General features: G+C 44.2%; 2 protein-coding genes across 2 annotated transcripts in view; one reads left to right on the forward strand and one right to left on the reverse strand.

Annotated features, from left to right (window-relative positions):
- LOC126458280 (leucine-rich repeat and fibronectin type III domain-containing protein 1) overlaps nt 1-4,458 on the reverse strand; it is a 307,017-nt gene extending 302,559 nt beyond the window's left edge. Inside the window, exon 1 of the mRNA XM_050095211.1 lies at nt 3,593-4,458. The gene's annotated coding sequence lies outside the window, so the exon portion shown is untranslated. The remainder of the gene's footprint in view (nt 1-3,592) is intronic.
- LOC126458278 (rab3 GTPase-activating protein catalytic subunit) overlaps nt 1-23,664 on the forward strand; it is a 474,850-nt gene that overhangs the window by 387,967 nt on the left and 63,219 nt on the right. The gene's annotated exons all lie outside the window — the stretch shown is intronic.

The raw sequence follows: 23,664 nt of genomic DNA on the forward strand, positions 1-23,664 counted from the left end.
TAAACTGAAACCGACAAAACAAAACATTCAACTCTCACACTGTTTATCTGTACATTGTGCAAAAGCGCATTGATTGCAGATTCGAGACCACTACCAGAGATGTCAGTGAGGACGTTACGTTTAAAATTATGACGTACACTTTCTCGTAAAACTCGCTGTCAGTATAAGCAAAAGCAGTTCATTACATGGACGAAGGAGATATTCTTTCAAAAACATTTGTATGCATAATAAAAGATACACATTTTCATTCATCTTAAAGAAAGCTTCAAAACTCTCATTAATGCTATTTACATTTTTTATGACGATCATTTTAGACCAGAAGTAACACAATAATTAAAGACCCGGAATACTTGCCCACATAGCTGTGATTTGTTGAGTGTTTCACTGTTCGTTGCTAGCGATTGTCTCTGCTAAACTTCAACTAACATGATAACGAAAACCTGTCACATACCATATAAAGGTGGTAAGTTGTTGTTCTAGTCACTTCAGTGCCATCAGCTGTCAAACACCAAACTAAGTAGACATTATAATTTTTGACCAAATACTGGTTCACTGTTGTTTAAATTAACATTGTCGATGAAGACTTGTGCGTTCGTTCTCCTAGTCAGAAGCGGACTTTTGAGAACATTTAAAAAGGATATCGTTACGACATACTTACCTCTTGAGGGCGAATTTATACACTTGGTGAGAGTCTGATTTACTTTGATGTAAAATATTTGCGAAATGAGTCATGTACGAATTATTGTAAGTAGCATAACGAAGTCTCAGAAGAATGCCATATTTTATTAAATAGTTAATGTTTAATCAGGTAATTGTTTGTCTTTCTTACAACTCTGTGGAGTAAAACAGTTTTCAGAAGTCGGGAAAGAACAGTGTGTTAACGACAGTGAAGTGCAATCTGAAATATCCGATTACGCATACTGCGTGTAGAGTAGCTCTACCGCCTCCTCACACCAAGCTGCATTGACATGACGAACACTTAGGTTACAAGTCATGGAAACGCTAGTCTGAAAAGGAACTGAATTGTTATACTGGATCATTGGTACCGATCTTATCTACCTAGACCGCTCAAACTTCGATGAAAGTATTGTAGAACTTAAAGTTGACAAGTGCCTTCCAAATTGATGACGGTGACCTACACATTTTCCTTTCAGCTCCTGTAATTCATAATTCGGTAATTTGTGGTAAGTTCCTATGGGACCACACTGCTGAGGCCATCGATCCCTAAGCTTACACGCTACTTAATCTAAAACTTAAACGAACTTACGCTAAGACATCACACACACACACACACACACACACACACACACACACACACACACACACACACACACACACGCCCTCTTCCTCGAGGGAGGACTCGAACCTCCGACGGGGGGAAGCCGCGCGAACAGTGACAAGGTGCCGCAGACCGTGCGGATATTTATAATTCGCACATTACCAGTTCCATTATTCTGTACGATCCTACTGGACTTAAAATTATAAACAAAAAATGAATAAAGGCCAAAGCAAAAAAAAGTATGTAGCTGTATTTGCACACACACACACACACACACACACACACACACACACAAACACACACACACACTTTGGAAGCACTTTGTTCCGCATTTGTTGATGCAATAAAAGCTCCTCCTTCCGTCTACCAGTTACCAACTGCCGCAACGTGATGTGCCAGAATGGCGGTACCTCGAGTCTCACAGCTCTTCAAAAGCAAGCCGTCGAACAGAAGGTAATTCCCATTATGGCATTGTAATGGGTATTTAAGACAGATCTTTCCACTGGGAGGAACGTCTAGATGAATATTCTTAGTTCCTTACAAAAAAAACGTAAAGCTACATTTTGTGCCGAAACACAATAATTCGTCATAAGTCAGAAATTGCTGCAAAAGCTGGTACAGCTAGGTCGTTCGTTGCTGAGGGGAACCGAAAGTCATGGCAATCTATTTTATCCTGTAACAGATTCATCGCATTGTATTAAAGTTGTGTATTTTAGTATCCATCGCAAGGTATCTTACTCGGACCTTTTTTCGAAACGTATGTTAGGTATTTGTCATGGGAATTATCACTTCTGTAGGGGGGACAATTTTTAAGGTAATTTTCAAGCATCCACGTCTCTTGATTTGTGCTTATTAACAGACTTAATCAACGCGATAAACTAAAAATTGTGCAGTTATTATGTCTTATTTACCAGTGAAACTCTGTTGATTGCGACCCCTTCCTTTTGAAGAAGTCCTAGGATGTGAATAGTATTGAGCTTAGTATGAGATTTTGAGCGGTGTAACTCATTTTGACTTTTTAGAGAGTCTAGTCACTGACGTCATTTAGTGGAAGAATTTAAAGGTTGAGGTCATAGATGATAGTACAGGGTTGTGGCTGCCATCCAGGAAGACGGTTCTGAAGCACCATACCTTGTAGACTTTGAAAGTGCTCTAATGCAGTTTGCCACGGAGCTGCAGAGGACGCAGGAAACTAGATGATAACGCCCCTGACATTTTCTGTGGAGGTTCGTTTTGCGTTCATTAGCTCTAGCTTTTCAACGCTTGGCTCATATCTCCCAAGAAATTATGGGGTGGGTGAGAAGCGTAATGATTCGCAGATGCATGAGTCCTGTATAATCAAGTAATATGTACTACCTATGCAGTTGTAAAGAAAGGAAAGGGATAGCAGATGAAAATGCCAGGATTTCATAGCTATAAAAATATGTGTGTAGCCGATATCTTGAAAATATCTCGGGTATTCAGCCAGGTAGCGCCGATATGATGTTCACTGTGAAAAGTTATTTTTTTCTGTTGTACAACTCGAATTTCATTTTGAATTGAAGGACTCGTGACTAAACGAAACTTTTTTTTCTCAAGATGAAGTATATGAAGTAATGGTATATGGTTCTTTGCTTTCACAAAACATCCGTAAACAGACAGAAGACGATTACATAAGCGGTCGCTTTGAATGGAACATACTTTCAGCAGTTGGTGACTAGTGCATCCCATCAGCATAGAGTTCCTGAAACATCGATCGCCAAGAACTGTGTTGTTCGAAATTTTTCATGTTGAGAAATGGGAAGGAGCGATCTGTTTCACTTGGTAGAAAAACTTTTTATAGCCAAAATCGCATCAATACTTCTTTATTTTCGGAAGCCGGTTTCGACAGGATTTGCTGTCATTTTCTGGTCTTCATTGTGAGTTGGAACCTCGTACAAGTTCTGTTATTAGTTGGTAAAATGTGGCATATTATGCTAAGGTTTTTCAGAAATAAAACATTAACAGTCAGAAAGCACCCTATGCCCAGTGCCATGTCCGTATATGTGTCGCTCACGATGACTCTCATGTCTTAAAAAACACTCTATACAATGAAATGTACAATAACAAATTTCGGAGAAACCTCTTCATAATGTGCTACATTTTACCAACTAACAAGAGAACTTGGCACGAGGTTCCAACTCACAATTAACACCTTTTCTATGAGAGCATTGCCTGCCAATTGTAAACAAGTATTTATGCGATCTTGGCTATGAAATTTTTTAGCAGCTAAGTTGTTGTTTCGGCATTTCATTTACATCAGTAAACAATGTTAGTCCATACGAGCTGACTTACCTTGTTTGTAATATCCACGTGAAGGCTGGCTGCGAACAGAAAACGGGCGCTGTGATGATCGGGTTAGAACCTGTGGTGACACATGTCCTGTGATTGTCACTTTTCCGCTTGAGCAGAATACTACGTTCGTGTACGCACACACACTTTTCGACTGTCCGCAGGGTTTTACCGGCTCGGTCACACTTCCACTCAAAATGTTTTCTGGTCGGTGGCTCGGGAGCGCGTAGTCCGTGTAACAGTGCTGTCAATCGTCACCGGTGGGTCTCGCCCGCTGCGACGTCGCTGCTCGTACTCTGCGACCCACTTCCCGCAGGCGGAGAGTCTTTCTGTTTGCCGTCGCCTATTTGTTCACCGCAATTTTGCTGCCAAGTGAGCCGAATTCGGAAGCGAAATGTAACGTGTAGGCGTTGGCATAGGTAGTCACTTGTCGTAGATGAACTGTAGATTGGTAGGTCAGCACCTTTGTCTTTAGCACTTCTGCTGAGCCCAAAGTACTTAAATTGCTCTGAGGCACCCCGCAGCTTTGGAAACTTCACTGAGTCTCTTTAAGAACTATCCTCGTTGGCCGTTGACTCTCATCACGTGTAGTACCGGTCCATCCGTGCTCAGTCACTAGCTAACCCAGGCGCTCTTAGAGGGTATTGCTGTGCTTGAAAACTCGACACCTGTTGTTGACACTATGACAGCGACTTCAACACTTGCGGTAGTCCAAAGTCTTGATGTCACAGACTGCGTTGCTGGCACCTTGTGCTCTCCCTCTCGACTGGTAGCTGGCTGGGCTGGGGTCGTTCCGGAACCAGCAGCGCGCTCCACGGCCTCCTGCGGCTGAGTGTGGATCGTGTGGTGCGTGGCGTGGTGGCGGCTGGAGCTCCGGCGGCAGACTGCGGGTCATCGCCCGGCTGAGGTAGCAGCGGCGGCCAGGTAGCGGCCGCGTCCCGTTGCCTGGAGGCCGACCGCCCCCACCACCTGCCACCGACCACCAGCCGTCGAGTCGCACCTAGAGCCGCGCGCCACGCCCACCTTCCGTTTTCAATGCCACTCTGTGCGCGCGTACTGGTATTTGTTTTTATTCGTCATCGCCATCATCATCTTGTTCACTTTACGACCACAGGCAGGACCTCCTTGGAACACAAGCGTCTTCCCTGGTCTTTCCGCCACCTTTTTGTTGCTGTTACACCCACAGGGCGCGGGATGGCGGGGACGGGGGACGGGTGGGGAGGCGGTAATTGGGTGCCATCACCATTTCTCTAGAAGAATTGGTTGCTACGGGAGCAAAGGGAACTTCACAGCAAACATAAACATAGCCAAAGCCTTGCAGACAAACAAAAATTACACGAAGCGAAATGTAGTGCGAGGAGGGCTATGCGAGAGGCGTTCAACGAATTCGAAAGTAAAGTTCTGTGTACTCACTTGGCAGAAAAACCTAAGAAATTTTGATCTTATGTCAAAGCGGTAGGTGGATCAAAACAAAATGTCCAGACACTGTGTGACCATAATGGTACTCAAACAGAGGATGACAGACTAAGGGTCGAAATACTAAGTGTCTTTTTCTGAAGCTGTTTCACATAGGAAGACTGCACTGTAGTTCCTTTTTAGATTGTCGCACAGATGACAAAATGCTAGATATCGAAATAGATGACAGAGGTATAGAAAAACAATTAAAATCGCTCAAAAGAGGAACGGCCGTTGGACCTGATGGGATACCAGTTCGATTTTACACAGAGTACGCGAAGGAACTTGCCCCCTTCTTGCAGCGGTGTACAGTAGGTCTCTAGAAGAGCTCAGCGTTCCAAATGATTGGAAAAGGGCACAGGTCATCCCCGTTTTCAAGAAGGGACGTCGAACAGATGTGCAGAATTATAGACCTATATCTCTAACGTCGATCAGTTGCAGAATTTTAGAACACGTATTATGTTCGAGTATAAATACTTTTCTGGAGACTAGAAATCTACTCTGTAGGAAACAGTATGGGTTTCAAAAAAAGACGATCGTGTGAAACCGAGCTCGCGCTATTCCTCCACGAGACTCAGAGGGCCATAGACATGGGTTCCCAGGTAGATGCCGTGTTTCTTGACTTCCACAAGGCGTTTGATACAGTTCTGCACAGTCGTTTAATGAACCAAGTAAGAGCATTTAGACTATCAGACTAATTGTGTGATTGGATTGAAGAGTTCCTAGATAACAGATCGCAGCATGTCATTCTCAATGGAGAGAAGTCTTCCGAAGTAAGAGTGAATTCAGGTGTGCCGCAGGGGAGTGTCGTAGGACCGTCGCTATTCACAATATATATAAATGACCTTGTGGATAACATCGGAAGTTGAATGAGGCTTTTTGCGGATGATGCTGTAGTATATCTAGAGGTTGTAACAACGGAAAATTGTACTGAAATGCAGAAGGATCTGCAACGAATTGACGCATGGTGCAGGGAATGGCAATTGAATCTCAATGTAGACAAGTGTAATGTGCTGCGAATACATAGAAAGTAAGATCCTGTATCATTTAGCTACAATATAGCAGGTCAGCAACTGCAAGCAGTTAATTCCATAAATTATCTGGGAGTAGGCATTAGGAGTGATTTAAAACGGAATGACCATATAAAACCAATCGTCGGTAAAGCAGATGCCAGACTGAGATTCACTGGAAGAATCCTAAGGAAATGCAGTTCCAAAACAAAGGAAGTAGGTTACAGTACACTTGTTCGCCCACTGCTTGAATACTGCTCACTGGTGTGGGATCCATACCAGATAGGGTTGATAGAAGAGAGAGAGAAGATCCAACGGAGAGCAGCGCGCTTCGTTACAGGATCATTTAGTAATCGCGAAAGCGTTACGGAGATGATAGATAAACTCAAGTTGAAGACTCTGCAAGAGAGACGCTCAGTAGCTCGGTACGGGCTTTTGTTGAAGTTTCGAGAACATGCCTTCACAGACGAGTGAAGCAGTATATTGCTCCCTCCTACGTATATATCACGAAGAGTTCATGAGGATAAAATCAGAGAGATTAGAGTCCACACAGAGGCATACCGACAATCTTTCTTTCCACGAACAATACGAGACTGGAATAGAAGGGAGAACTGATAGAGGTACTCAAGGTACCCTCCGCTACACACTGTCAGATGGCTTGCGGAGTATGGATGTAGATGTAGAAGCGCTTATTTCCTTACAAATGCAACTTTCCATGTTTCTCAGATAACTCTCGCAGACTAAAGTAACGTGAATACTAAGAGTCTCGAAAATGACAAGGAAGTTGGACTGTGCCAGTGTGGATGACACGAACTTAGCGAGTGACCCACGGTTCGTCAACCAAGGAATCTACTGTTGAACACTGTTATATCAAGCGAGCCACGTATTTACTGGGTTCGGTACCAGTACTAAAGGTTTAAGGCTTAATGTAACCGATAACACTTTAGGATCCAAACCAGGTTATGTAGTTTTATACTGAACGACTTGCCCAGGTTAACATCAGCTAACGATATTAAACATGAAGCCTTCATTCGCGTTTCACTAGACGTCATTGGGCATTAGGTAGCTAGGCGTTACTGCTTCCCCTCCAGTATACGACTGGTAGGTGGAGGTTACTCATTATTTACTAGTTAGGGGAAAACCCATTATTGCTATTGTTTGGGATTATTGTATATAGAATTACTATTCTCTTTTAAGGTGCCACTAAGTAATCAACACTAGCAAGACCTACAGTTCAGTATGTCACGCCAAAATTAATTAATCACACAGCGGCTTCCCTGCAACCATTTCTTCTACGTTGGCAGCAAGTGATCTTATAACCAATAAATTAGAAATTTCTTCATTAATAAAGCTAAAAATCACTAATGTACTGAAAAAAACACTCGTCAATAGATTCTTGTATCGCTCAAGCAAAGTTCAAACAATCAAACATTTATGTTACCCTAAATCCATGCTAACAAGTTAGATTCCACCAATATTTCACCAGTCAGGTATCAGTGGACCATACAAAACCGTTTGATAGTATTTACGCAGAGTTCTTTAAAAATTTTACACCGCAAAATACGTGTACAAATTCCGTTCTTTTGTCTACTTACGTTTAATCAAAGGCCATTACTAACAATCGTCTGTGATATTACACCATTTGTCAAAATAATGTCAATATCTACACTATATAATCGAAAGTATCCGGACACATGTCTAAAAACGACTTATAAGTTCGTGGCGCCCTTCCAACGGTAATGCTGGAATTCAGTATGGTGTTGGCCCACCCTTTGCCTTGATTACAGCTTCGCATACGTTCAGTCAGGTTTCTTGGGGAATGGCAGCCCATTCTTCACGGAGTGCTCCACTGAGGAGAGGTATCGATGTCGGTCTGTGAGGGTTGGCAGGAAGTCGGCATTCCAAAACTTCCCGAAAGTGTTCTATAGGATTTCAGTCAAGACTCTGTGCGGGACAGTCCATTACAGGGATGTTATTGAGCGCCACCCAAAACAACAAGGGTGCAAGCCCCCTCCATGAAAAATACTACCACATCATAACACAACCGCCTCCGAATTTTATTGTTGACACTACACACGCTGGCACATAACGTTCACCTGGCATTCGCCATACCTACACCCTGCCATCGGAGGTGTGCGTGCTAGTAGTCCTACTGCTAATTACTGGTTGAAGCCAGTTCGTGTTGGAATGTGGGCTCACGAGCCCTCTTTTTGCTGTGGTAGCCGTACGATCTACCACAGCTGCTCTTACAATACGACGGTCCTGGCGGGCGTTTGTGCTGCATGGACGTCCAGAGCCTCGTCTACAGGGGTGAGAATGTTCACGTGACCACTGACACCAGCATCGATGCACAACTGACGGAGTACGTGTAGCTTGTGTGGCAATTCTCCGAGAGGGTCACTCCCACCCCTAGCCGTGCGGGATTAGCCGAGCGGTCTTGGGCGCTGCAGTCATGGACTGGTCCCGGCGGAGGTTCGACTCCTCCCTCGGGCATGCGTGTGTGTGTTTGTCCTTAGGATAATTTAGGTTAAGTAGTGTGTAAGCTTAGGGACTGATGACCTTAGCAGTGAAGTCCCATAAGATTTTATAGACATTTGAACATTTGAACTCCCACCCCCACTCGTAAGGCCACGATTTGACCCCTTTCAAACTCGCTCACTTGCCTGTAGGAAGCACGAGTGCATCTCATGGCATGATTGCCTGCTTGCTTCACACTTTTGCACCATACTGAGCATTCCGGCTGTGAGCATTCCCTCTTGTAGGGTAGAGGCAGAGGGCGGTCTGATAGCTATCTCTCACCGCTGTATGGTGGCGGACAAATTTGAAACTATTATTTGTACATCTCCTATCCCCCAGGGGACATATGCTGCCATCAGATCAAAATCACGCCATCTTTCCAGATGTACTATTTTTTTACGACAGTTTATACGCAATGTTAACAAATTTCTCTTTTTCAGAAACTCTTCTTTTGCAATTGCCATTGTACATTTTATATTCTCTCTACTTCAATCTTCATAATTTATTTTGCTGCTCAAATAGCAAAACTCATCTACTTCTTCGTCCCGTTTCGTAATCGAATTCGCTTATCATCACCTGCTTTAATTCTACTACATTGTATTATCCTTGTTTTGCTTTTGTTGATATTCGTGTTATATCATCATTTGAAAACCTTGTCCATTCCGGTCAACTGCTCATTCAAGTCCTTTGCTGTCTCTGCCAGAATTACGTCCACTCTGAACTTTAATCCCTATCTACTGCTTGTGGAATCTACAGAGTGGATACAATCGGTGACAGGCTGCAACCCTGTCTCATTCCCTTTTCAACCACTGCTTCCTTTTCATATCCCCTCGATTCTTATTACTGCTGTCTGTTTTCTATACAAGTGGTAAATAGTCTTACAAAAATGGCTCAAATGGCTTTAAGCATTATCGGACTTAATATCTGAGGTCATCAGTCCCCTAGACTTAGAACTACTTAAACCTAACTAACCTAAGGACATCACACACATCCATGCTCGAGACAGGATTCGAACCTGCGACCATAGCGGTCACGCGGTTCCAGACTGAAGTGTCTAGAACCGCTCGGCTACACCGGCAGGCAAATAGCCTTTAGGTCCCCCTATTTTACCCATGGCACTATTAGAATTTCATAGATAGTATTCCAGTCAGCTGTCAAAAGTTTTCTCAAGGTTTTGCTTTCCTTAACCTATCTTTTAAGATAAGTCGTAGGGATCAGTATTGCCTCGCGTGTGCTCACATTTCTCTGGAATCGAAACTGATCTTCCCCAAGGTCGGCTTCGAAAAGTTTTTCCGTTTTCCTGTAATTCATTCGCCTTAGTATTTTGCAGCTATGTCTTATTAAACTGATAGTTCGGTTATATTCACACCTGTCAGCACCTGCTTTCTTTTTATTTGAATTATTACATTCTTGTTGAAGTCTGGAGGTATTTCGTTTCTTCATATATCTTGCACGCAAGGTGTAAGTTTTTTGTCACGGGTGGCTCTCCCAAGGCTATCAGTAGTTCTGAGGAAATGTCGTGTACTCCCACGGCCTTGTTTCAGCTTAGGTCTTTCATTACTGTGTCAAATTCTTCTCGCAGTGTCATTAGATATTTGTATTGGAATCACCTAAAACTTAAATCGCAAATATTGCGGAAACGGAAGTGCTATTGACGTGCTGTTTCCAAAGAATGGTCATGGGCTTGTATTGTTAGCCAATCAACAGATTGTAATAATAGCTAGAAAGTGTATTTTTTGTGTAAACATAGACTTTTTTAAAATGAATCAATGCTTATTGACATTAACAGACTAAAAGTAGGGTAAATTAGAATTTCAGCGGTTTTTGTTGCAGGATTCTAGAGCGAGAGATCGTTTTTTGAAAAGTTCCCACACCGACTCTTGTACAATACCTGTGGTAGTATACACTAAAGAGCAACACACGTGCATATACTAGTTACGTGAATTCTGACCAGTATCGAGACAACTGACCATCACAGGATGTGTTCAAAATGACCACCGCTAGCGGCAACACACGTTTCCAGTTGGTATGAAACGACTGCTGCACACGTGCTAGCATTTCAGCGGAGCTGCCCGACCAGGCTGCAATAATACGTCGTTGCATATCATGGGCTGTGGTTGGTATGTGCTTTTAGACAGCGCCTTTCGGCTTTCCCCACAGAAAAAAAGTTTATAGGCGTCAAGTCCGGGGAACTGGTCGGCGAAGTTATACGTCCTCTGCATCCAATTCAACGATCTGGAAACGATTCGTGAAGACATGCTGTACTATTTGGTGCACTATCAGCAGGACAGACATCATGCTGGTATAGCAGATTCCTCCTAGTCCGCAGAGGAATGGCTTCTAGCATCCTTGGAAGTTAGTCTGTTAGGAGGCTGCGATAGTTGTGTTCGTTCAGTGTTCTTTCTATGAAAAACGGCCCTATGAGCTGATCGTTCACGAGCCCACACCACACGCTTACGCTCCGTGGACTGTGGCGTTCCACCTGACGAAGCCAGCGGGGATTGGCAGCAGACCAGTAGTGCATGTTACGGCGGTTTACCTGGCCATGACTGGTAAATGTGGCTTCATCAGTCTGGAGTGTCCTGTCTTAATGCCAATACACAGGAGTTGACACGATACTCTAATAGTTTCGAAGCAGCTCTTGTTGGAGAGAGATGTGATAGCGATGGAACCTATGTCGACGGATAATGCGTAGGACACTTGCCTGACCCATGCCACATCCTCGTGCGATTGTGCGGGAACTAATCTGCGGGTCAAGTGCAACAGCAACTAGAACATTAATTTCCCTCTCTACTGTCGTCAGTGGTTTCCTTCTGTTACGTTGTCTAGGAGTTACGCTACCACTTTCAACGTAACTGGTTGAAGAGGCTGACAAATAACTGTCGAGATGGCTTACGTCTATTGAAATATCTTGCCGCGTACGATAACGAACTGCATTTTTCGTACACTCTCCACACACCATGACGATGTCGGTTTTTTCTGCACTGATAAATCCCATCGTCCACTCATGACCTATTGCTTGGACTGTCACACATGAACTGACTAGCATGCACTCAAGGAACACATAAGCAGACCATAAACAAACATAACATCATCGTACGTAGCAACTACGCGGTTTGAATGGCACAAACAAGGGTCCGTATGGAAAATTTCCAAAATACAGTATCTCGTAAAGAACTCGCACTAGGATCTTGCAACAGTTGACGTTCTAATTTACGCTACTTTTAGTTTGTTAATGTCAAGAAGCATAGTTCCATGTATGTTTGTACAAAAAACACTCTTTCGATGTATTGTTAAAATCTGTTGATTGGCTAACAATACGAGCCCCTGACAATCATCCCATTCCTTGAAAACCGCACATCATTAGCACTTTCCATACACCCCATTCAAAATATATCAGTGTAAACTAATACTTCATTGATGTCAGTTTTTGATTCACATCTTCATCACAAAGTCGAAGAACCTGCAATTCAGAGAAACAAATCGTTCGAAACGCATTCTCCCGCAAATTTGAGAAGTAAAGATATATAAATACTAATAACTAATGCCACTGCGAGAAGGATTTGTAAGAGCACTGAAAGACCTAAGTCGAAACAAGGCCGTGGGAGTTTCCTCAGAACTACTGCTAGCCTTGGGAGAGACAGGCGTAACAAAACTCTTACATCTGATGTGAAAAACGTATGCTACAGGCTTCAGAGTTCAACAGGAATCTAATAATTCCAATTCCAAGGAATGTAGGTGCTGACAAGTGTGAATATAACCGAACTATCAGTTTTATAATTAGTGGTTGCAAAATTCTAACGCGAATTACTTACAGAAGAAAGGAAAACTTGCAGAAGGCGCTCTCGGGGAAGATCAGTTTCGATTTCGCAGAAATAGGGGAACACGTGAGGCAATACTGACCCTATGACTTACCTTATAATACAGGTGAAGAAAAGGCAAATAATACACGTTTATACCATTTGTAGACCTATTGTATTTGTCTTATTATTAGAATCATAGATATCTGTATCACATTACAAGGTTGCGAGACGGCAAATGAAATTCGGGGGGGGGGGGGGGGGGGAGATGAGATGGGGTGGGATGCGGATGCGGAAAAGGCTGAAACCCACTGAGACCCCTCTCAGATCTGAGCCTTCGATTCAGTCTTGCGCTACTGTGGTCCTTCTCTTAATTCTCTTGTATTCCCTTCGTGTGGCACACCTTCCTCTTTATCCTTACTCGCTATCTTCATACCTATATCACTAATTTTTCCTTCAGTCTGCAGTTGTGGGAGTTCATGGTGTGTCTAAGATTTTCATTTCTCATCTTTCCCATTTTGATTATTCTGATCCGACTTCCCAAAAACTTGATTTCGGTTTCTCGTACCGTACTTATTTCCCTTTCCTGCATGACTTAGGTTTTTGCAGAATACAAAGAATTGGTGTATAATACATTTGGTACATTACATTCATCCTTCTTTGTTCCATATAATTCCTCTCACACTCCTAATAAAGCTGTCAGCTTACCTCACGTGTTCACTTCTGTCCCGGTCTTCAGTTTTCTTGTACTATACTCCCCTTGTACTTGAAGCTGCTTTATGTAAGTCTAAAAATGACACAGTGGTCGAGAGTTCAAGTACTGTAACATGTCATTTCCGGACCTGTTGTACATCTTCGTTATTACTTCGCAATTCGTATTAAACCGCTTGGTGGAGGATTCATAGAAGCACTTTGACTAGTAATCGATCGGGAGTAATGAACACCTAATCTGTGCGGGCGCTAATTTCTCTTATCTTACTGTGATGCTCATTTCTCCCTATGTGGATGGGCGTCAACAAACTTGAAACTTCGTGAGAAGATCTCACCATGGTAAGAAACGCTTTCGTTTGAATCATTAGCACAAATTCACGTCACATTTGGAAATCATTACTGCCATTCATGCGTTTCCATCGATAGACTTGTTTTTCAGCGTTTCCCAGCGTCGCGAGGACTGTTGCGAGAGTTGCGTGACCATTTAGCAGAGAAAGTGCTGGCCTGAACGCCAGAAGAGACAACTGCTAGAGGCAATGTAGACAACGAGCTAGCCAGCTAAAAAAGGTGTCCGCTCAAAAGAGGGTGCCTTGCATAATACGTGCTATATACGACACGTTTCACCCAGAACAGAGGAAACGAGGCGACCCACAACTTTCTGAAAGAGCAGCGCCAGAGTCACGCGGCCTTACGAGGACTTAGGGCAGCCGCGAGTCACGCTCTCTGCACGTGTAGCACATGTGGTGCTCAACGGAGAGAAGGGGTGCGCTTGCGCTCCACATTCCTAATCCCTGTTGCCTGGCAGATAAAATCGTGAATGCCGACCGCAACGCCACGGCGAACACTTATAATTGGCGCGGCATCCTCAGTCTGGTTGTTCTCACGCCTCGCTGTACTTTATGGCGCTGTTCTCCGCGTAGCGGCCTTCACTGTCACAGTGACGCGCGGTATATATTTTCCTTACTGTCTTCACGAAGGTTTCAAGCAACGTTTGTCCGATGTGGAATGTAACATTCATTCTGGTAAGCAAGGATTCTCATATACAGTTCCTATATCTGACCAGCTAGACCAAGATATGCCGAAATTCCACGTCTAATCTGCAAACCATTGTGAAGTGCATGGCGGATGGTACTACCATTGTACCAGTTATTAAGATATCCATGTATGGAGCGTGGGATTCTTGCATGTATTCCAATCTCTGTCTCCCCTACAGTTTTACCCACTACAGCTCCCTCTATTACTAAGGAAGCTATTCCCTCATATCGTAACACAAGTCCTGCCATCATGTCACTTCATCTTAACAGTGTTTTTTTCACACGTTCCTTTCATCGCAGATTTTGCGGAGAACCCCCTCATTTCTTACCTCATCTAGTCCACTTAATATTCAACTTCCTTTTATAGTAGCATACTTCAAACGCTTCGATTCTCTTCTTTTACAGTTTTCCCACAGTCCATCATTCAGTTACCATACGGTGTTCTCTAAATGTAAATCCTCAGAAATTTCTTCCTCAAACTAAGACCCATGTTTGAGACTAGCAGACTTCCATTTGCCAGGAATGCCCCGTTTTACTGCGCTAATCCGCTTTTTATACCTTCCTTGCTTCGTCCCTCTTCTGTTAGTTTCCTTCCGAGGTAGCAGAACTACTTCGTCTGCTTGGCGACCCAAGTTTTGACAAGTTTACCGATAATCACATTTCTGCTGTTCCTCATCGCTTTCGCTTTCCCTCAGTCCATATTCTGTAGTCATCAGCCTGGTCATTCCGCTCAACACGTTCTGTAATCCTTCTTCACTTTCACTGAAGATAGTAATGTCGTCAGCATCTCTTATCATTTATATTTCACCTTGAATTTTAATCTCACTCCTCCATCTTTCTTTTATTTCCGTCGAACCTTCTTCGATGTACAGATCGAACAGTAAGACGTATTCGGAAGGACCACGGTTCAAACACGCGTCCGGCAATCGAGATTTAGGTTTTTCGTGATTTGCTTCAGGTAAATGCCGGGATAGCTCCCCATCCTTCCCCAAACCAAGTAATGACCTCGTTGCCGACGGGACGTTAAACACAAATCTCCGCCGCCGCCTCCGCGAATAGTAAGAACGGAAGATAACATCCCTGCCTTTTACGTTTACTATTCAGAGCATTTTGTTCTTGGTCTTCCATTCTTAAGTATGTTACCTGTCTATCCATATACCGTGCACATATGTTCTTTAGAATTCTGCACATCTTGCAGCATTTTATAGTCCCCACCATTTTTCTAGTTCGAGAGAAGTTTCTTCTGTTATCAGTCTCACCGTCAGAACTGCCTCTCTTGCGCCATTAACGTCCACAACGCCGAACTGACTGTCATCGAGCATATCATTCATTTTGTTTTCCATTATTCTGTATACAACGTCATTATAATTAAGTTCAAGTTTCAAAACGCCATAAAAAAAGAACCGCTGCTCAGAATGACGTCTAATTTGAAGGGAATATTATTGACTTAGGGAAAAACGTTAGGGGGGGGGGGGGGGGGGGAAAGCAACGGAAATTTTCCCACTAGATGACGCTGTGAAGTCCAGCTACAGGTGACAGATCAGTCGCAATACGACAGCTACGATTTGAGTTACACATTAGCGAATCGTACTGTGCAACGTGAATGACCGCACAAGTTTGACATTCGACAGTTTTGGCACAGTTAGTTAGGTAAGCCCATTCATCACGGCAAGCTCGTGCCACATCGGATAGGAAAATCGGTTTCTAATTGTCCTAAGGCCAAAACCACATAAAAAGCAACAATAAAGTCGGTTTTCGGTTGTTCTGAAGCCAAAAACCGCATAAGAAACAACAATGGGTTTTGAACTGTCGTGAAACTGGCTCAAGACATGTTCAATGTACTGTCCACCGTTTTCTGCCACAAGCTGAAATTGAGAAACAGCGTGTTCCACAACAGATCGGAGTTCAGAATGCGTTCTGCAATGCTTGCCGTCATTTCAGCTACGTTTGTATTCTGAGTACTGAACACAGAACCCTTCAGATAACGCAATAGTCAGAAGTCACACAGATCAAAATCAGGTGAAGTGGGCGGCGAAGTCTATAGGGAAATGACGGCTGATAATTCTAGAGTTTCCAAAATGCCTCTGCAGCAGCCGCTTTACTGGGTGTGCAGTGTGCGGAGGAGCACCATCTTGCTTAAAACTGATCCTACCCACACATGAACGCCGTTGATGACATTGGTGCTTAAAAGACTCATACAATTTACCAGTGACTGTACAGCTATCAGGAAGAGCAGGGCCCATCTGCTCTAAAGAATAACACCCTGCGATAATCGATGCCGACAACCCGCATTAGCAAGTCACCTCTGCAGTATGAAATGCAAGCTGTTGATGTGCGGGAGTATTTCCCGACGCCCATATTCGGCAGTTCTGTGTATTGACATGTCCTTAGAGTTGGAAATGGACATCGTCTGTCCACAGAATATTCCATTGACATTCACTGTCCAGTTCCATGTGAGCAAGAAATTCTGTAGCAAGCTTTTGTCTTACCGAAAAGTCTCTATGAACCAACTCCTGAACATGAGTAATTGTGTATGCATAGCAATCCAGGATGTTTCGTAGAATTTTATGCACCGTGCTCGCAGGCATGCCCAAAGTTCGGGCGATTCCCCGGGCACTGCATGTTTGCACACCACCGCTCGATGAATCCTGCAGATAAAGTTTTTTCCTCCATCTACCACATTGCGCTTCAAAAGAACCTACCTTCTCGAATTTCGTAATTATTTTCTTCAGATCATTGGCAGGCATCGGACCAACGCTTATTTTCATATATTTGAGTGTCGGGAACTTGTGCAGAGCTATTGGCGCACAGTCGCCGTTCTTGTAAGAGAGCTATATCAGCAGCACGCGATCCTGCATTGAGACAGTCATGCCGAGTGTCAAAGCCGCAGACAGAGGAACGGCCATGTGCCCTGCCTCTTTTACTTTGGTTATTTTGCCGCTTACAGCACCATCTAGTGGTGAAATTTTGATTGGCGTTTTTTGTTTCCCTAACATATTTCCTTTCCTCGGTAATATTCCATTCGAATTTGACATCATTCTGCGCGGCGGTTTGGTTTTTACAGCGTTTTGAAAGTGGAACTTTAATTACGAGGGATATTCCGAAAGTAAGGTCCGATCGGTCGCGAAATGGAAACTACGGTGAAATCAAAAGTGTTTTATTTGCAATTGCCAGCCACACCTTCCAGCAACATCTCTACATAGTCGCCGGTCTCTGAGACATTTGTCGTATCGTTGCACCAACTTTCCAGTACCCTTATCATAGAAGGCAGCCGCCTGCGCTTTTCGCCGATTCTCTACGATGTTCTCCAGTTCGTTGTCTGTTCCAAAGTGTTGACCTCACACCCAGCGGTCCAAGTCAGCAGAGATGAAAATCAGAGGGAGCAAAGTCCGGGCTGTATGGAGGACGATCAAACACTTCCCACCGAAAACGCTGTAGGGGCGTCCTCATTGGCCCTGCAGAGGGCGGCCGAGAACTGTTATGAAGAAGGAAATGCGTGACAGTTACGTTGTGTGGGCTGCATCAGATCAGGCGAAATCTCTCAAGGACACTCACAATTGGCGGGAGACATTGTTTTCTAGGCATTTTTATGTACTCACTGTGCGCTCAGAACTGAAAAGGCAGACGTGACGCGATCAGCCGTCATACTAGAGACATTTTCCTGCACACCTATGAAAAGCTTTATCGGATATTCGCTGTGGTTGCCATTTCGCTACCGATCGGACCTTACTTTCGGAATACGCCCCGTATAATCATTCTTTATTAATCTTCTCAGAAGTGGATCTCATTGTGAGCGAAAAGCTGCGCTCCTTCGGTAAGGCGCTTCAGACTTTGCAGTGCCTGAAGACTGTGGCAGCGGTGGATTCGAAACGAGTGAGGAGCGGTGCTGGTGCAGCCACGCTGCTGGCGCACGCGCCTTCACGACTCGTCGACCTGCTGGAGGGTCCTCGTCTCTCAGGAGGGGCGGTGGAGCGCGGGCGACGTTTCTGTGCCAAGGAGCGCCGGCGTCTTCGGGAGGAAACAGCTCGGCACGTAGCCCCGGCTACTGCTGTTGGTTAACGAGGCGGATACACTCGCGCAGGACCTCCGCTTCCTGTCCCCGCAAGGTCCCCTCCGGTATCATCCGGGAACGGTGTTCTTGTCCTTCAGCTCGGCCCGGGGCTCGGTTTGTAAAGTTGTCGACGAAGCGAAAAAACTGCGCACACTCTGAAACAAAAGCGATATTTATTTCTACTGAACCATGCTCACTTCAGACACCCGATAGAAATTACCAGTAGCTCCACCCCCATGAAGGGAGATGGCGCAGTGGACAGCACACTATTGTGGCATTCACCAGTTCAGATCTCCGTCCGGCCATCCACATTTAGATTTTCGATGATTTCCCTCAATGGCTCTAGGCAATTGCCAAGGTGGTTCCTTTGAAAAGGGCACGCCCGATTTCCTTCTCTGTCCTCCTCTCGTAATGCGAGCATGTGCTCCGCCTCTAATGACCTCACAAGCGAAACTCCCGATCGCGTCCCCTCAGATTTAGTGGTAAGAGGGCCTAGTGGACAGCTCGTCAAAAACTGAACACAGATCAAGCATGAAAAAATGAAGAAGGCGTAATGCACTGTTAAAAAAAAAGCAAAATAGAAACAGTGAACGGTCCAAGTACAAGAAGTGCAATATAGAGCTGCTTGAAACAGCAACGGCGTTGTGGATAAGTGATCGGTGTCGGACTAGGGAGCGGGCGTGCCGTGTTCAAACCTCTCTCGTGCCTTTGTTCCGTTGTTCGATGTATTCAAATTTGTGTCTGTGGCGTGATTAATGCACGTTTGCAACAACGAGGTGTAAGGTAGGAACCTATAATGACAGTTGATTGTGCACAACTACTCTATTAGCAAGCGAAAGGCAGCGGCTTTCGAATGGGAACCACAAACGTTTGACGACAATGCACGAAGTCAACCGAATCCTCCACGGAAAAACACGGCTGGTGTGTCATACACGGCACAGAACGTGTGTCATGATAGGAATCTCTTATCGACGCACCTAATTTGTACGCTTGGCGAGTGAGTGAGAAATGCCTCTTTGCCCGATTTACGTGTTCATATGAATATGATCACTACCGAGGAAATGATGAAAACAATTTGTCGCAGTAGCTGCAACAAATGAGCACAACAGTTTCACTGTGCTATGTCAAAAGATGTGTTTTAACGTTGCCTTCCGTTTTGGAGGTTTTGATACTTGAATTCCTTTATTGTAACATAGTTCACATCCGTTTACTTGTTGATTTCATTTCTGTGAGACGTCTATGTGGTATCTCGCTTGCTTTCACTGTTCATCACGTTTACTTGCAAAGGTAATGTACTGTTACCACATGGTTTAAATTCTATAGCCAATGTACGGTATGACAGCTGCCAAGACTACATAAAGAGAACAAACATTTCAATGACCGGACAGTTCATAAAGTTGTGAAAAAAAATTAAATAGCACGAGGGGTTTTAGGACCTCGCCCGCCCGCTTCACATTCCAAGACCGTGACCACTTAACCATGGCGCCGCGGCTGTTAAAATTATCTCGGTATTGCAGTTGTTGAACCTGGACCGTTCGCAGTTTCCATTTTGCTTTTTTTTTTCACAGTTTCATGCTTGATCTGTGTTCTGTTTCTGACGGGCTGTGCATTGGGCCATCTTACTACTAAATCTGATGGGGACGCGATGGGGTGTTTCCCTTGTCAGTGTCGACGGGAATCTTAATCCTTCTTCCTTTCATGAGTCTTTAAAGAATCGAACTCCCACGTATGAGAATCCGTTTAACGCATATTGATGTTTTTGACGTATCTTCTGAACTGTGTGTCGTACAACGTTATAACTTTCGAGGTACATTCAGTACTGTATGTTGGTACAGTCTACGAAATGTGTTACGAGGGGAGTCAGTAGTAAAGAAGTAAAAGATTAAAACGTCATGTCCCATGTGCTGAGGTTTTACTGTATGAACAGCGAAAATGTAGTGAGCGATAAACGTTTTTCCTTTCTTTCTTCTCGTGAGACGCATCAGCGAGAAAAAGATTTGATTTCATGTGTAAAGTTTGCGGGAAGTCGCTTTGTGCTCTCATTGGCAAATAATGTATGAATTTATTCTGGGCTATCTGCGCTTCGCGAGCTGTACTGCTGTTAGAATGTGCACAGTTTCTAACTGTAATACTTCTGGTATTGCTTTAAAACTCTGAAGTAAGATTGTACTTCTCAATGAGTAGATAATGGCAGCATATTGAAAATCCCTTTTTTTTCCTATGGAAGACGTTATATAGGGAACCTGCAACTAGGATCGTGCCCCGGCTTAGCTGTTTATTAATGTTGCTGGTACAAAATGTACTTAAAAAAGCGAAAAATAAAATAGACACGTTTGCGATTGAAACGATAGAACATAACTGATGTGTCTTAGTTAATTCATGTCTTGTAACGTCTCCCACAGAAGGAAAACTCTTAGAAATGTTAATATGTTCGGCCTTGACATTCATTAAATGTGTTTTTTTAGAATAGCGATTCTGTCGTTGTGCCATTCTCAAGTGACACCTATAACAACATAAAATACTTAAAGATGTCAAGAAGACATTATATTATCGAAACGTTATTTTTTTAAAGAAATTATATGACTATAAGCAGCGTCAGTGCATAGTCGTTCCTTTTAAGAGAACACTGTGGTCTTATACAACCATGTTTACATATTCCATGTGCATAATAAGACACCGTTCCTGTCATTTACAGAAACCTAGCTTTTCTCTAATATGAGAACGTAATGTCAAACAAGGTGTCTAAGCATGCGTTCACTCAATGTATTGTAAACACACTACCTGGTTTAATAATTACTGTTGAATTCGTGACATGTGCACACTTAATTTTCAGTGTGCGGTCACCAGATGTGACATTAACAGTTGAAGTTCTACAAGCGTGCTGAGTGTTGCTATAAATCTGAAATATCAGAGATAAGAGTACATTCTACGTAAATTCTGTTATGTGTTAGATTATTTAAATATAACTTAATTTTTCCTTTAAAAGTGTCTAATTTCTAGGAGGGAGCAGCGTGAAAGATCTTCGTTTATTAAAAGATATATATTGCAAAAAACTGATAGCGCTAAAGACATTTGATGACACAACTGTTCGTATATATTCTTGTATGCAGCACCATTTGGCGTCTTGTTTGAGACATTACATGTCAACCTCATGGTCATGTTATTATTGTTGATGTTGTTGTTGTCACTATGTAGGCTTTCCCGGCGTATTAATATATCAAATTCTTGTTGGGTTTCCAGCCGGATCAAACTGTCTTCTGAACACACTATTTCAGCGGTCCACCTGGTCGTCATCATCAGGTGAGAAAAACTACGCTGCTCTCGCCGATAACTGATTCCACTCGCAAATGACTGTACCTTTATATGCATCGGAAATACAAGAGCGCATGCGCTAATTACAGTGCGCACGCGCTCAATCATTCCTGCTACCCCGTGGGGCAAAAAGAATTGTAACGCCTCAATTGCGAGTGGAATCAGTTATCGGGTGCCCGCATCTCGTGGTCGTGCGGTAGCGTTCTCGCTTCCGACGCCCGCGTTCCCGGGTTCGATTCCCGGCGGGGTCAGGGATTTTCTCTGCCTCGTGATGGCTGGGTGTTGTGTGATGTCCTTAGGTTAGTTAGGTTTAAGTAGTTCTAAGTTCTAGGGGACTGATGACCTAAGATGTTAAGTCCCATAGTGCTCAGAGCCATTTGAACCATTTTTTCAGTTATCGGCGAGAGCAGCGTAGCTTTTCTCACCTGATGATGGCGACCTGGTGGACCACTGAAATATTGTATTCAGATGACAGTTTGATCCGGCTGGAAACCCGACAAGAATTTGATGTTGTTGTTGTTGTTGTTGTTGTTGTTGTTGTTGTTGTCTTCACTCCAAAGACTAGTTTGATGCAGGTCTCCAAGATGAGAAACTGTCTCTGTTAAATGCAAACGATTCTTACCAATTCCAGTCAGATTAATTTTACTACACGTCGAAAGCCTGAATAACCAAAATTTTGCAGCGCGTACCGCTGCGAGACGTGCAGGAAAGATAGTGTCAGTGAATATCTGTAGGATAACGATAAGGGTGTGGAGCCATGCTGACTCGATTGCCGTGGCCAGGCGCGATAGGTTTCTCGGGTGGAGGATCCATGGCACGAGCAGGCTGCCCAGAGATTCTCGATTGGGTTTTAATACGGGGATTTTGTTGGAAAAGGAAGTACGGTAAGCTTAACCTGGTGCTCTTCGAACTGCTCACGTACACTGCAAGCTGTGTGACTCGTTGCGTTGTCCAGCTAGTAGATGTCATTGTGCCGAGGAAAAACCAAGTGCTTGTAGGGGATGGACATGGTCCCCAAGGATAGATGCAAACTTGTGTCGATCGATTTTGGCTTCCAGAATGATGAAATCACACAGGGAATGCTACGAAAACATTCCCCAGACCGTAAGTCTCCCGGCTCCGGCCTGGACCCTTCTGACGATCGTTGCAGGGTGTTTACTGTCTGTCAGATGGAACATAAAGCGTGATTCACCTGAAGAGACCACCTGTCGCCACTCAGTGCACGTCCAGTTGTTGAATTGGCGTGAAAATTCCAGCCTTCGTCACCTGCAAAGAACAATCAGCGTGGGTGCATGAATCAGGCTCCTGCTGTCGAGGCCCGCAAACGACAACGTTCTCTGAACGCTCGTTGAGGAGACACTTTTGGTAGCCCTTGGCCGGTCAGTTGCTCAACAGTTGCACTCTATTTGCCCGTAAATATATCCGCAGCCGTCTACATCGACATCTACATCTACATTGATACTCCTCAAGCCACCCAACGGTGTGTGGCGGAGGGCACTTTACGTGCCACTGTCATTACCTCCGCCGGTCGAAGTGGCCGTGCGGTTAAAGGCGCTGCAGTCTGGAACCGCAAGACCGCTACGGTCGCAGGTTCGAATCCTGCCTCGGGCATGGATGTTTGTGATGTCCTTAGGTTAGTTAGGTTTAACTAGTTCTAAGTTCTAGGGGACTAATGACCTCAGCAGTTGAGTCCCATAGTGCTCAGAGCCATTTTTTGTCATTACCTCCCTTTCCTGGTCCAGTTGCGTATGGTTCGCGGGAAGAACGACTGCCGGAAAGTCTCCGTGCGCGCTCGAATCTCTCTAATTTTACATTCGTGATCTCCTCGGGAGGTTTAAGTAGGGGGAAGCAATATATTCGATACCTCATCCAGAAACGCACCCTCTCGAAACCTGGACAACACGCTACACCGCGATGCAGAGCGCCTCTCTTGCAGAGTCTGCCACTTCAGTTTGCTAAGCATCTCCGTAACGCTATCACGCTTACCAAATAACCGTGTGACGAAACGCGCTGCTCTCCTCTATCTCCTGTCAACCCGACCTGGTACGGATCCCACACTGATGAGCAATACTCAAATATAGGTCGAACGAGTGTTTTGAGCCACCACATTTGTTGATGGACTACATTTTCTAAGGAATGTCCCAATGAATCACAACCTGGCACCTGCCTTACCACCAATTAATTT

The sequence above is a fragment of the Schistocerca serialis genome, chromosome 2 (assembly GCF_023864345.2).
Source record: "Schistocerca serialis cubense isolate TAMUIC-IGC-003099 chromosome 2, iqSchSeri2.2, whole genome shotgun sequence".
NCBI classification, from domain to species: domain Eukaryota; kingdom Metazoa; phylum Arthropoda; class Insecta; order Orthoptera; family Acrididae; genus Schistocerca; species Schistocerca serialis.